The sequence below is a fragment of the Aythya ferina genome, assembly GCF_964211825.1.
Source record: "Aythya ferina genome assembly, chromosome: 9".
Taxonomy (NCBI): Eukaryota; Metazoa; Chordata; class Aves; order Anseriformes; family Anatidae; genus Aythya; species Aythya ferina.
Window position 1 is genome coordinate 7,851,122 of NC_140305.1, and position 12,435 is coordinate 7,863,556.

The following is a 12,435-nucleotide window of genomic DNA, read 5'->3' on the forward strand; positions in this document are numbered from 1 at the left end:
TTCCTATCAGATCAACAGATCTCTTAAGTCTTAGGTTCTCAAGGCTGTGAAAAACTATCCTTCATTAAAAGATGTAGCTATAAATCATCAAATATAAATTAAAGTAGTTTAACTAGTAAACTTAAGCAGCTAAATTTAAAACACCACAATTTTTATTTATCCAATTTGGGTTTTATCACCTGTAAAGCGTTACTGTATTTACACAGTAACCAGTTTGAAATTAGCTCAGGTATGGCAATGTAACCTGCTGTCACACCTTTTAACCACAGGACAGATACTTACGAGTGTGCAGTACTCACTTTGTTGAGATTTAATGATGTTCTCCCTGAAAACATATAATGTACTGGAACATCCATTTTACAAATGACAGAACAAAAGACAACTTTTCTCTGCACTTAAAAGCTTTCTTGGAAAATAAGGACATATAATTTGAGTATGGCAACACAAAGGTTCTTTCAAGCTCACCCCTTTCTTTGAAGGTGTAATGTTTAAGGCTCATCATCAAGTATTTATATTTAAAGAAACAATTCAAAATAAATGGCCAATGTGTATTTTATATAAAGTATCAGATGGAAAAAGTTGAAAGATCAAGCACACAATACAGGGAATTATAAATATAATGTTGCTACAGCAACTCACCCACATAGCAAATTCTGCATTTTTATGTTTCTTCTACAACATAAATGGTAATTTAATAAGGAAGAACGTTAACAAAGAAACTAGGAGGAGAGGAAGTATTGAAAATACGAAGTCATCAAGTTACAACTGGTATAGGCCTCCTGGATTAATGTTTTATTCTTAAAAGGACATTGAAGAGCTTCAGAGATTTCAATATCAAATTGTTCTAATAATGCTAGTTGATTTTTTCTCATAAATGTCAGCCTTGACTACTCCCCTGGAACAGGGTGTCAAGATGGGTTGCTTACTTTTGATCTCTCTTTTATCTGTTTTTCATTCCCTTACAAAGCAGAAAGCCCAAATAACAGAAAATACCATAAGTTGCCTCTGTACCATCCTGTACCCTTTTGGGAACATACCAGTATAATTCACCATTGTCTTTGTAGAAATTTTTCTACTAATAGTTTTCAAAACTATTAATTCTGATTACAGGGTAAGAATCCAGCTCTATTCCTTTTAAGCACATTTCTTAAGCAACAGGATGATCAGTCTTAAGCTTCTGCATCATTACAGTCAATTTCTATTACATTCTGGTTTTCCTCCTTGATGTTTTATTGAGATTTTTATAATGAGAAATAAGCTATACAGTCATTTAATATCACTAAAAAAATCTTTAATATCCTAGAGGATCATTTTTATCTATACCTCTGCAGTGGAACTGATATGGAACATATGCAGCATTATAGGACACTGGAACAGACATTTCTGATAAATTTTTAAAATGGAACTGCAATACACAGTACACAGATCTGTTTTGAAAATATAGCCGTCTAGGTGACTAAAGTAAAATCAAAGCTTTTTGGAAGACTAATCTCAAGTCCTTGGTGCATAATTCTTCCCAAAAATTTCAGTTTTTGTTCTTCAAGAAGACCTAGTTCTCTTTTTGGGTTTGTGTTATGGTAGAAATAGATTACCCGAAGAATTGCCCACAAAAGGACACACTGTATCTTAATAGCTGTGAGTCATCTATATATCTTCTTCCTTCCACTCTGCAATGAAGCACACACAACCAGCCTTTTTAAGATCTAACCTTCCAACAACCCCATTCAAGATCTAACCTCTTCTTGAGAAGCTGAGTGAGAAAGCTGTACATGAGTTACCAGTACTGTAGTTTGAAACGCTCAAGTCCATTCCATGATGCCCATGCACTGCCATGCTAAGTACCTCCTCAGCTTTCCATAGAATAGAGGAATTCCACACATGGTTCTTCCATCTCAAAGCAGGAAGACAACTAATTTATTATTATTTTTTTTTAAATCTTCTATCCCAATCTATCTTATTTGAAGACACATTGAGCTAATACAAATGTAGTTCAGCTTCTTGCTTAAAATACTTTTCTACTTAAAATATTTTCTAAGCTATAGTAACTAATACTTGTTCAACAAACAGGAAGTCAAAAGTGCAGGGCACACATCTGTGCTCAACAACAAGCTCTCCTCACTTTTCAGATCCCCTCACTGAATTGAATAGCACTACCAAAAGGAAATAGATATTGTAGATATACTGAGCTCTAAATCCATAATTTTCCTAGTGAGAGTCGCTTATGGTATGCAATTCCACATAGGCAAAGAACAGAATATTTCTAGATGCCTCTCATGAAACCTGCTTTTTTGTAAGCATTTTGTGTTAACATTTTAATGCATTCAAGGAAGAGGGGAAAGAAGAAGAAAAAAAAAAAAAAAACCATAACACCTAGATTACACAAAAACTCAAAGCTTAGACATTACAGGAAAACCAAAATAGCAGCAGGTGTTCCTCCTTGCTTTGTACTCTAGCCCAGTAAAATAAACTACCACACTATATGAGAGAAAGTGTGTGAGTCATTGAACATCGTAAATTTCCCTAATGTATCACAGCTACAGAAACACCTGTGCTAAACACAGTAACTTTGTGCTAATCCTCTGTGAATATTTCAACAGCCCTCCAATGTTTTCTTCCCTTAACAGCACGATGGGGTGGTCAGTGCTATTTTTTCTCCATCTCCACAGGCTTCCAAAATGTTCAGGTTTGAACTCAGCGGGGACTTCTGACCCTTGCTCAGCCCCTAGGGACCTTCTGGCCAGAAGCAGGCTGGGCAGGCAGCCCAGAGGAATGGCCTTTGACGCCAGAAGAGCCAGGCTAAAAGGCCCTTCATGGGTAACACAACGCCAACATGAGCGCCTTGCTGCTTCAGACAGAAGCAAGAACCAGGGCTATCACACTGATGACTTTTTCTGCCACCATATGAAAGATGTCAAACGCAACAGAAGAGTCCCATATTTTAAGACGGCTGCTTCTATATTATACATGTATGTGTAGCAGAGTGACCATGAAAGACAGCTGCAGGATGACAACACCCGAAACAACGCAAGAGCAGGTAGCAGCTCACAAGCAAAAAACAGTTTAAAACCAGCAAGGATCATGTCTGACTTACCTTCCTGGGGAAGGGCCGCCGCAGGCCCTGCCCTGGGACAGTCCTGTGCCTGGAGCAGCTTCACCCATACACCCTGGGTTCACGTGTTGGGGTGCATGTGGTGACCCCCATAGGCTGCACCCTGCCTGCGGGTTTCTCTGGCAGCTGCTCCCTGAGGGGAGGGGGGGCACCCTGAGGTGGAGGATCCAGGAAAGGTTCCGGAACCTTCCAGAACTCTCTGAGGAACCCAGGACCAGCTCTCCCTCCACCTGGGGCAGGGACAAGGGTGACCGTAAACCGCAGGATGTTTTCTTTTCCAGAGGCTGAGGGGAAAAATCTGCCTTAGTGCAAGCCCAGCAGTGCTTTACCTAGGTACAGAGGAAAAGACAGTTCTTCCGTGCCCAGGCAGCCTCTCCAACCCATCTGCCGTCACTTTACCTACATGATAATTACCACAGCCTGGAGTTGCTATTACTGATCATTTAAACCTTTTCATTGGGATTTAAGCAAATCGCTAACTCCTGTGATGAGTAAGAGCTTTGAACTCAGAGGACAGAGACATGCTTTCTGGGCCTCAAGCTCAGTTTGGCATGACAGGCAATATACAGTTACACCATACCAGCTCCTCGCGCTAACATGGCTGTGAATCCCTGGCTAACAAACTGTTGGAGGTTATTAATCCTCATGGTGTGGTGCATCAGCAGGAGATACAGCATGGAGGGAGAAATTAAAGGGACATACAAATAAAGGACCACAAAGCTGCTGTTTGTAAATAGATTACATGCAGCTGAACTGCAAGTTACTGCACCACTAACAGGGTTAGTGCTGATACTGAGCCATGAAGTCAAAAACAGATTTCCTATAGCTCACAAAATTAAGAGTTTACATGTCAGCTCTTTCATAAAATCAGGCTTTACATTAAAGAAAGCTATAGTTTTTATATATATAATCAAATAAATAAAAATAAAAGCACTTCCAAAACCATTTACCCCTCCTTCTTAAGAGGGTTTAATTAAAGGCCACAAGCATTCCCCACCTTGCTCCAGCACCCATGCCAGCCCAACCCTGAACACTGAGCACTGAGCCACATGCACAATTAAAAGATTTCAGAGCTGCTAGGTCCATAACCCAAAAACAGGTCAAGAAAAGTTATCTTAGGAATTCTGAGGAAATTAAAAAAAAAAAAATTGACTAAGCCAATAAATGAGTTCTAACCAAAAATACCATATTAGGAAAATGGATGGCACAATCTATTACTTGTTTCCATTCATATTCGTGAGTTATCTTTTGAATAAAACAGGACACTTTGAAAACATTAACGCAATTAATGACATTAAGACAAAAATTCCAGTTGAAAAAAAAAAAAAAAAAAAAACCTCATACCAAAAATTTATTTGAGCTAATTGGTTAAATTTAAAATATAATAAGTTCTACACAGGTATTAATTGATTTTTTTGCCATAGATCTAAGAAGGAGAGAGATTTCAGGTATAGAGATGAAATGGACAGGCCACAAATATCCCTTTCATAATTGTTAGCTGTGTAGATCCCATTTTCTAATTAACAAGGGTTTTACAGGAACATAACTAGAGTGTAACTCCTACTGTATCAATTAAATATACTTCTTCACACAGGGACCTTTTATTTTGTGGTGATAACCGTCCTGTTGCTTTTTGTAAAATACACTATTAATAAAATTCAGCTTGAAAACTATTGATTATATAAAGCAAATAACATCAAATAAGTTGATGTTGATGTTATGCACAGAACTATGCACAGAACACGTAGGGCTATACACAGAAATGCTATGGCTAGAATTAAAAACTACATTACTCTATGACAGTGGTATCTGTATGACATTTTGGGGTTACCAGCACTTCATTTCAAGGGTCTGCAGTTACTCTGAACCCACCACAAATATTTGCGGATTGGTCTGAGGATTATAACATGGATTTTATCACCTTAGTCTTAACTGGGAGCATCCTACCCTCCAGAGAGGTGTTATTCCTGCTTGTGCAAAGTGCAGTAGCTTGGAATAGCTTCTTAGGGGGTGATAAGAGTGTCTTCCAGGACAAGAGATAGTGGTACAGATCTCCTCCAACAGAATAACAGCTAAGAATCACCGCAAATCAACTCTGCACATTCTCTATTTATGAAGAGAGGCTGGCTCCTTCTGTCACATTTTGACAGGCATAAAAAACAGCTACTATGTTGAAAGGGGGATTCTGATCAAGTAATTTTTATCTTCCATTGTAAGGAGATACAAGGCAGAGTGAATGTTTTAAAAGGTATTAATATGTGCATTGTAACCTCTAGTGTAGTTGATATTTTACTGGATTTACAAGATATCATAAAGTAACTGAATATTCTTTATTCAAGATAGAACTCAACTATGTCCCAAAACCAGAGATGAAATCTGTTCTATCACCCACAAGTATTTAATAATGCTTCATTGCCTGCTTCCTGTCCCATGTCAGCAGCAAAAAAAAAAAAAAAAAAAAAAAATCTTGTTAACGGCAATACTAGCTGAGAATTAAACTTTCCTCTGTTACCAATGACTTGGCCTAACCTTCTACTATCTCAATGAAATCTCCAAGCTCACTGTTCTGTCTTTTTCTTCCAACCTACCCAGGTTTGGGGAATAAGTCTTGCAGGCAGGCTGGAGTCCTTCCTTTTCTCAGTAGAGACTGAAAGTGTTAATGGACTCATCAGAAAACCATTGCACTTAGTATAAAAATTCTTGCTCTTGCAGTTATATAAAATGGTGATATCATACGGTTATATTTTACTCGATCATCCTATTGGAATTCCTCAAGAATTTTGAGCAAATGCTTGTATACAACAAGACATATGTGTCCCCTTTTATGCTTGATCACTTCTATGGAGTACTAGTAGCTAGATCGTCTTTCATCTTGATCTTCATGTATCAAAATTGTGTTGTAGATAGTCTCCTAAACTTCTTCACAGGTATATGGTTCTGAAACCTGCTTTCACCTCATTCAGCTACTAAATGCTTGGTAAATCATTTCTCTGTTTTATCCAAAAACATTTGTTTCCATTTGTACTACTGCTACAGAAAATATATATAGCATAGAAAAAATTACTGGAGGAAGTATTCTCTTGTTCAAAATCCTGTATTATAAGCCCGTGTCTGGCTGTAACAGTACAGGTCAAACGCTACGTAGCACTTCATTAATGCAGTATTCTGAAATCAATTTCTCTACATGACAAAGAGAGGATATTCTAAAAAACTTAATCTTCTGGAAGTTTCTGGAACTTTAGCAGCTGTTCTAAAACAACAATCCATATTCAAGGATCTCTTACAAAGAGCTGAACTAGAGTCTTTAGCTTCGTGTTTCAGACTGCAGGGTAAAAGAGTGGCAACTAATCAATTATGTAATTGCCATTTGGAAAGACTTTGTTTTCTAAGATAATTAGAGTTCTTTCAGGATTTGTCCAAAGGTATTGACAAAGCAGATCAATAAATCTGTTTTTGTTTGTTCTGATCGGATTTACAACTTCCTTTGATAAGGCTATATCTGGAAGAACTAGAATCAGAAAAAAAAATATGACAAGCTCAGACTGTTGTCTTATTAAAATCTGTCAAGTTTAACTATGATGCCAATAAACTCATACCATTTAGCTTTAATTAACTCTTCTGAAAAAGCAGAAACAAAGTAATTACCAAATCAGGTCAAAATGGATTTCACCCAATCTCATGCCTGCTCTCTCCATGAATACTTTATAGGAGGTTCTTTAGGAGGACACATAAAAATCTGAGATGAGCACCAGGCAGATCTTAGGAGACTGCTTTATAACCTCCTCAGTAGTACCCACATACTCATTCTGCAAGTGAACTGGAGGTCATAGAGCATAGTGATTGCCAAATGCTAATTAACAAATGTGCCACTTTTTAGGTATGTTTTTACAAATTACCTACTGATTAATATTTCAGTGTATTAAAAGCATTGCCCTGTGTCAAGAGTCTGAAGCCTGAAAGAATAGGATGTTCTTTTGTGCGTGTGTGTGTTTTTAAAATTCTTGTCATTCTAGAGATCTCTTCCAATATGCCTTTAAACCTTGAAAGTTTTCTTGCCTTCACCAGAGAAGCTTAATTTATTTTCCTTTGCATTGCTACATTATATAACCCTTTAAGGCAATAAGGAATAAGAAATTTATCTTTTTTTCTTTAACTATCTTTGTAATATATTTACAGTACTACTGTGATAAAATTAGCATATTTCTTCTGCATAAATACACGTTAAACAAACAGGCAGTAAATTTTCTCCCCATGTGTTGGAAGGATGTTGAATTTCTTTGAGTTAAATTACTTTGTTAGGCTCCAGCTTTTGTAGTTAATGTGCTTATCTGAAAAGAAAATGCTAAACAAAGCTTCCTTCCTGTGTAGGCTTGTGCCACAAGCTTCAGTACTGATAAACTGTATTTCAGGACCTGATAGATTTAAAACATCAAGGTAAGTTAAGACCCCAGACTACAACCATCTTCCCAAATACATAGTGGATTGAATGGTGCTGAAGTGAGTGGCAGTCTATCATCCACAGCGTAAGTCAGGTTCAACGAGAAAGACAATTGCAAGGCAGGTAGAAATCTTCTGTAAGATCCTTGCAGAATCTCATGGACCTCTTTTCCTAGAAGGTGCCCTTCCTCTGCATGGGGAACAGAGTTCACCCCTGTTTTTGTCACTCCACTCTCAACTGGTCACAATCAATGGAATCATCTAAATTCATTCTCACTTTTACAATAGCATACTGGCAAATGTGAATACTGGTAGCATTCATCACCTATCAAGCACAACATTTGCCATCACCACTATGTTGTACAGTGGTGATATCTTGCTGTCTATAGAGGGATTTTTGAGAACCTCCGAAACACCGCTGTGTGTACGTAACTGATGAATGTCTTTTCTGGTTTCAAGATCATTCACTTGACCCTAGTTAAATAAATCAATCAAATCACTCAACATCAGAGTAACCCACATGCAGAGCTCACAGTACATTATTTTCTCACCTTTGCAACTTAGCTTGTAGTTAATGACAAGATATTGGAGAATTTGAAGCTGACTACTGCATACTTGTTTTTCAGTTCATGTTATTATACAAGTGTCCAAAGTTTGAGTTTGATTTCCTCCCACCTACACCAGAATTCTTTACAGATAAGGGGTTGACAGCTCCTCATTAGGCTTGCATGAGATTCCACAAGTGGAGAGCCTGAGTGCTTGAACATGATATTGTTCATCTGGAAAGAACTTTTCTTAAGTAACCAGCTTTTTTCATCAGTGTAATATCAGGCTGTATGTACATTCGTGCATATACATACACTTTGTGGAGTTGTTTTATGTCAGCATTTGCCCCTATAGGCATTGGAGTAAAAGTCTTGTATTAAACTGCTGGAAATCTTACACAAGAATATGTTCTTGTTGTCAAGGCAGTAACATAAAAAGGTATAATGGAACTGTGTATAGCATAACAAATGGAAAAAAAAAAAAAAAAAAAAGCTAGGAAAAGTATCACACTAATCATTCTATCCATTATATTGTGGGCAACCGCTTAAATGAAATAAAGCCCAATTCTTTACTTAAAGGAATTGTGACAACTGCTCTATACACATAATAGAAATAATTGTTTTTTCATGCTTTAGTAATGTTATAGTAATGTTTAATAATTTTTATAGTACTTTGGTTATGGAAGGCATTTTATTATTCTATACAGTTGTTTTGTCTTTAGAAAAAGGCTAAGCATTATATTACCTATGTATATTTTATGTCCCCACTTAAACATAGGAGAAGTCTTGTGGTAATAACACACAATGGGGCATTTTAGTGATTATTCCTGTTCCTTTTTTTTTTTTTTTTTTCCCTTCAGTTCTTACTGTAAAAATTCATCAGGGAGAGTATTTTCTCTGTGGAGATGTTGACGTCTGGTCCTGGATTTGACAGTATGGACATAACCCTCTCACCATTTCAGTTTCCCTAGAATTAAAGAATGCGATACCACTGCAGCATTCCCAAAGAGGGGCAGTACTGAGAAATTGTGTTGGCACTGATTCAAAGATGCAGCCCGGATGCTGCAAAGCAAATAGACTGTATTTCCAACAGCTGTGATAACCACATAAATGAGTTTAAAATTTGTGATATGATATCTTTCAAGTTGCCAGTACTAGGGCCAAAAAACTGTCTGGATTTAGGCTGCATGTCACATATTTAAGGTATAATCTACATAGCATGTGTAAAACAGAAAGCATCTGATTTCTCCATTTTTCCCTGGGGAAAGGTGCAAAAATTTTACCATGATAAAACAAACTGCAGGTGGCCACATGTTGAACATTAGGTTTCCAGAGCCAGAAAAGCTGAATCCACATTCCAGAATCCACTAGGAATCAATATACATTTATATAATTATATAACATAATACATAATAATATGTAATTAATATAATATTTATATTATATAATATACTATAAATTTGTATTATGTAAACATTTATTATATCATAATATTATATTTATATAACTATATTGTATAAATTTTTTTAGAGAGGACTCTTACTTACTCATTCTCAATGAATGCATTAACTGAACCTGTGACTTTAAGTACCCCTCTGGTGAAAACTATTTTGTAATTTGAAAGCATTGCAGATGTGGTACATGCTGTTGATATTAAGCCTGGCATTTCTGATATGTGGCACCACTGTTTTAAAATAGGTGTCTTGTCACTGAAGTTCGTAACTTTTGAACACTCCATGTAACATTAAACTGTAATGTACATAAGTAATACAAATCGAACTCTGAGTGCATAAATGCTTCCATAATTAGGGACCGTTTTTATTCTTTCTGTTTTACTACTCTTGATGCGATCTGTGTCAGAATAAGTCACATTATGAGCATCTTTATCTTTGAGCCAGGGGAGTTTTAGGTTAGATGTTAGGAAGAACTTCTTCACTGAAAGGGTTGTGAGGCACTGGAACAGGCTGCCCAGGGAAGTGGTGGAGTCACCATCCCTGGAAGTCTTCAAAAGACGCTTAGATGTAGAGCTTAGGGATATGGTTTAGTGGAGGGCTGTTAGTGTTAGGTTGGAGGTTGGACTCGATGACCTTGAGGTCTCTTCCAACCTAGAAAATTCTGTGATTCTGTGATTATACAAGCAAAAAAAAAAAAAAAAAAAAAAAAAAAAAAACACACAAACTATAATATATTAAATACTGAAGTATAAATGTAAAATTATTTCAGTGTTCTTGTGTTTCTCCCATTGATTTTCTGGTCCTACTGAGTATTCTAACAGCAGATGCTATGATCATCAAGCATTCATTTATTGGAAAATTCATGAGTTTTGAAAAACATTATTAAATTGATATACTAATACTGAACATCAGCATCAGCAGTTCATTATTTCTCCTAAATTTAAAATATATTATTTTATTTGAATGCTGACACAAATTCCAGCTTAAATCTTAGATATCGTACTCTGTAGACATTTTATAGTTATTTAATAGACAACTTCTAATTCTACATGTTTGTGAGTTTTTCACACATTTTTCTTATCTTTCTGCTGCAGAGTGATAAAGGATTTTTAAGACATTTTAAATGCTTAAATATGCACAAAGTGAGCAGGGGGCAGTTCAATGTGGTTCATTTGCATCAAGTACAATACAAAAGAACACAAATGAATCACGGAGTCACAGCAAAATAAGGCAAATTATTTAGTGGGAATGATACACTCATGCCAACAGATATAATGATAATTATACATAACGTAGTGTCTTCTATGTACATAACTCTTGTCATTACTCCTCTGTGCCCTAAACATCACTGTTAAGATTTGGGACAAGATAAAAACCCTGAATATATGAAGCATATGAAGATTGATTTTAATATGCTCAGATTCCTTTCTATAATTCCAAAAAGTAGCCAAATATATTTCAATATATTTTCAATATAGCCTGAAAAACATTTTAATTTATCCAAACACATTTTTTTGACCACTACAACCTTAGTTTGATTTTGTTTGATTATATGCATGCATTGTACATCCATAACGCAGTATAACTGCATAACATTAAGACTTCAGAATGGAACACATCAGGTAATGATTTACAAATAGGATCAAACCAGAAAAGCTTCTCTGTTGGTGACCTTACTCAATCATGTTCATATTTCAAATCCAAAGATGGTTTTAGTTTCGGTTTGCAGTTTACCATAACAAACCAGAATAGTCTGTCCTGGAAAAATCATCTCTTGCTTCACCACAGGTTAAACACATTCAATATAGTATTAGCAATAAATATTTTTTGTAATACATTACCCATAGGCAACTCTATGCATGATATCCCATTACATTAAGAGACTTCCTGATATAATCAGCAAACAGACAACAAAGATTGATTAATCAATAAGTGGGCTTGGCCTTATTACAGTGAACAAATTAGACAACTCAGGATATATTGCTTTATAGGCAAGACTTCTTTACAAATATTATCCATAATTGATAGTAGTGACCTTTTGGCAATACTGAAAAACATCCTCAATTAATAGTCTGTTTTTGCAAAACAGATCACAGTGGGGAGAGCTATGTAGTTTGCACAGTAAGACTTTAGGGAAATGGAGGAAAATGTTTTTTAAACCTGCTCAGTGGGAAGTAGATGAGAGATTTACTTTCTGAAGCAATATTTGTTTAATAAAAACAATGTAAAGACAATTTAGCATACAGTATTTCAAGACTCACATCAGCAACTGGGCTTTAATCTATTGTCCCCTCTGTTTCTGGAATATCTGGGAGTCATCTACAACATGTGAATGATAGTAAATTCCAGATCAGAAATCCTTATGTAACAAACACACTCAGATCAGACTCATTGTTTGTAATGCTCACTATATATCAATATCAGTTATATAGAGCAAGTGAGAATAGAAATGGAACATATGGCAATAATGGCATCAAATATGACATATGGTCCAGGAACAAGCTTTTCTCACCCTAAGTCTTTTTCAGTGGAGAAGATAACCAAGTACTGCTTGTAAAAATGATTTCATTAGAAACCATACATAAGTCTACAACAAAGCCACTAATCCCAATAATAGACTTTCTTGTCTTAGGTATTGTTTCAAGGTATGAAATGCAGACAAAGATGTTAAAATTATTTTTACATTTATTTTACAAGTCAGACAGTATTTAGTCCCACATACAACAACCCAGGTGAGCCTTGTGGTTCTAAACTAGTTGAAAAGACACAAATATATCTATTTTCTCTCTACTACCAGCATATAAAAATGTTTAATCCACTTCAGACTGAAGGAAATAAGGATTATCCTTTCCACCCAGCAAACTTTATTGATGGCCTTATGTGTAGCTTT

At 36.0% G+C, this 12,435-nt stretch overlaps 1 protein-coding gene across 7 annotated transcripts in view; it reads right to left on the bottom strand.

Moving 5' to 3' along the window:
• LOC311441429 (uncharacterized protein) overlaps positions 1 to 12,435 on the bottom strand; it is a 312,197-nt gene that overhangs the window by 208,812 nt on the left and 90,950 nt on the right. The gene's annotated exons all lie outside the window — the stretch shown is intronic.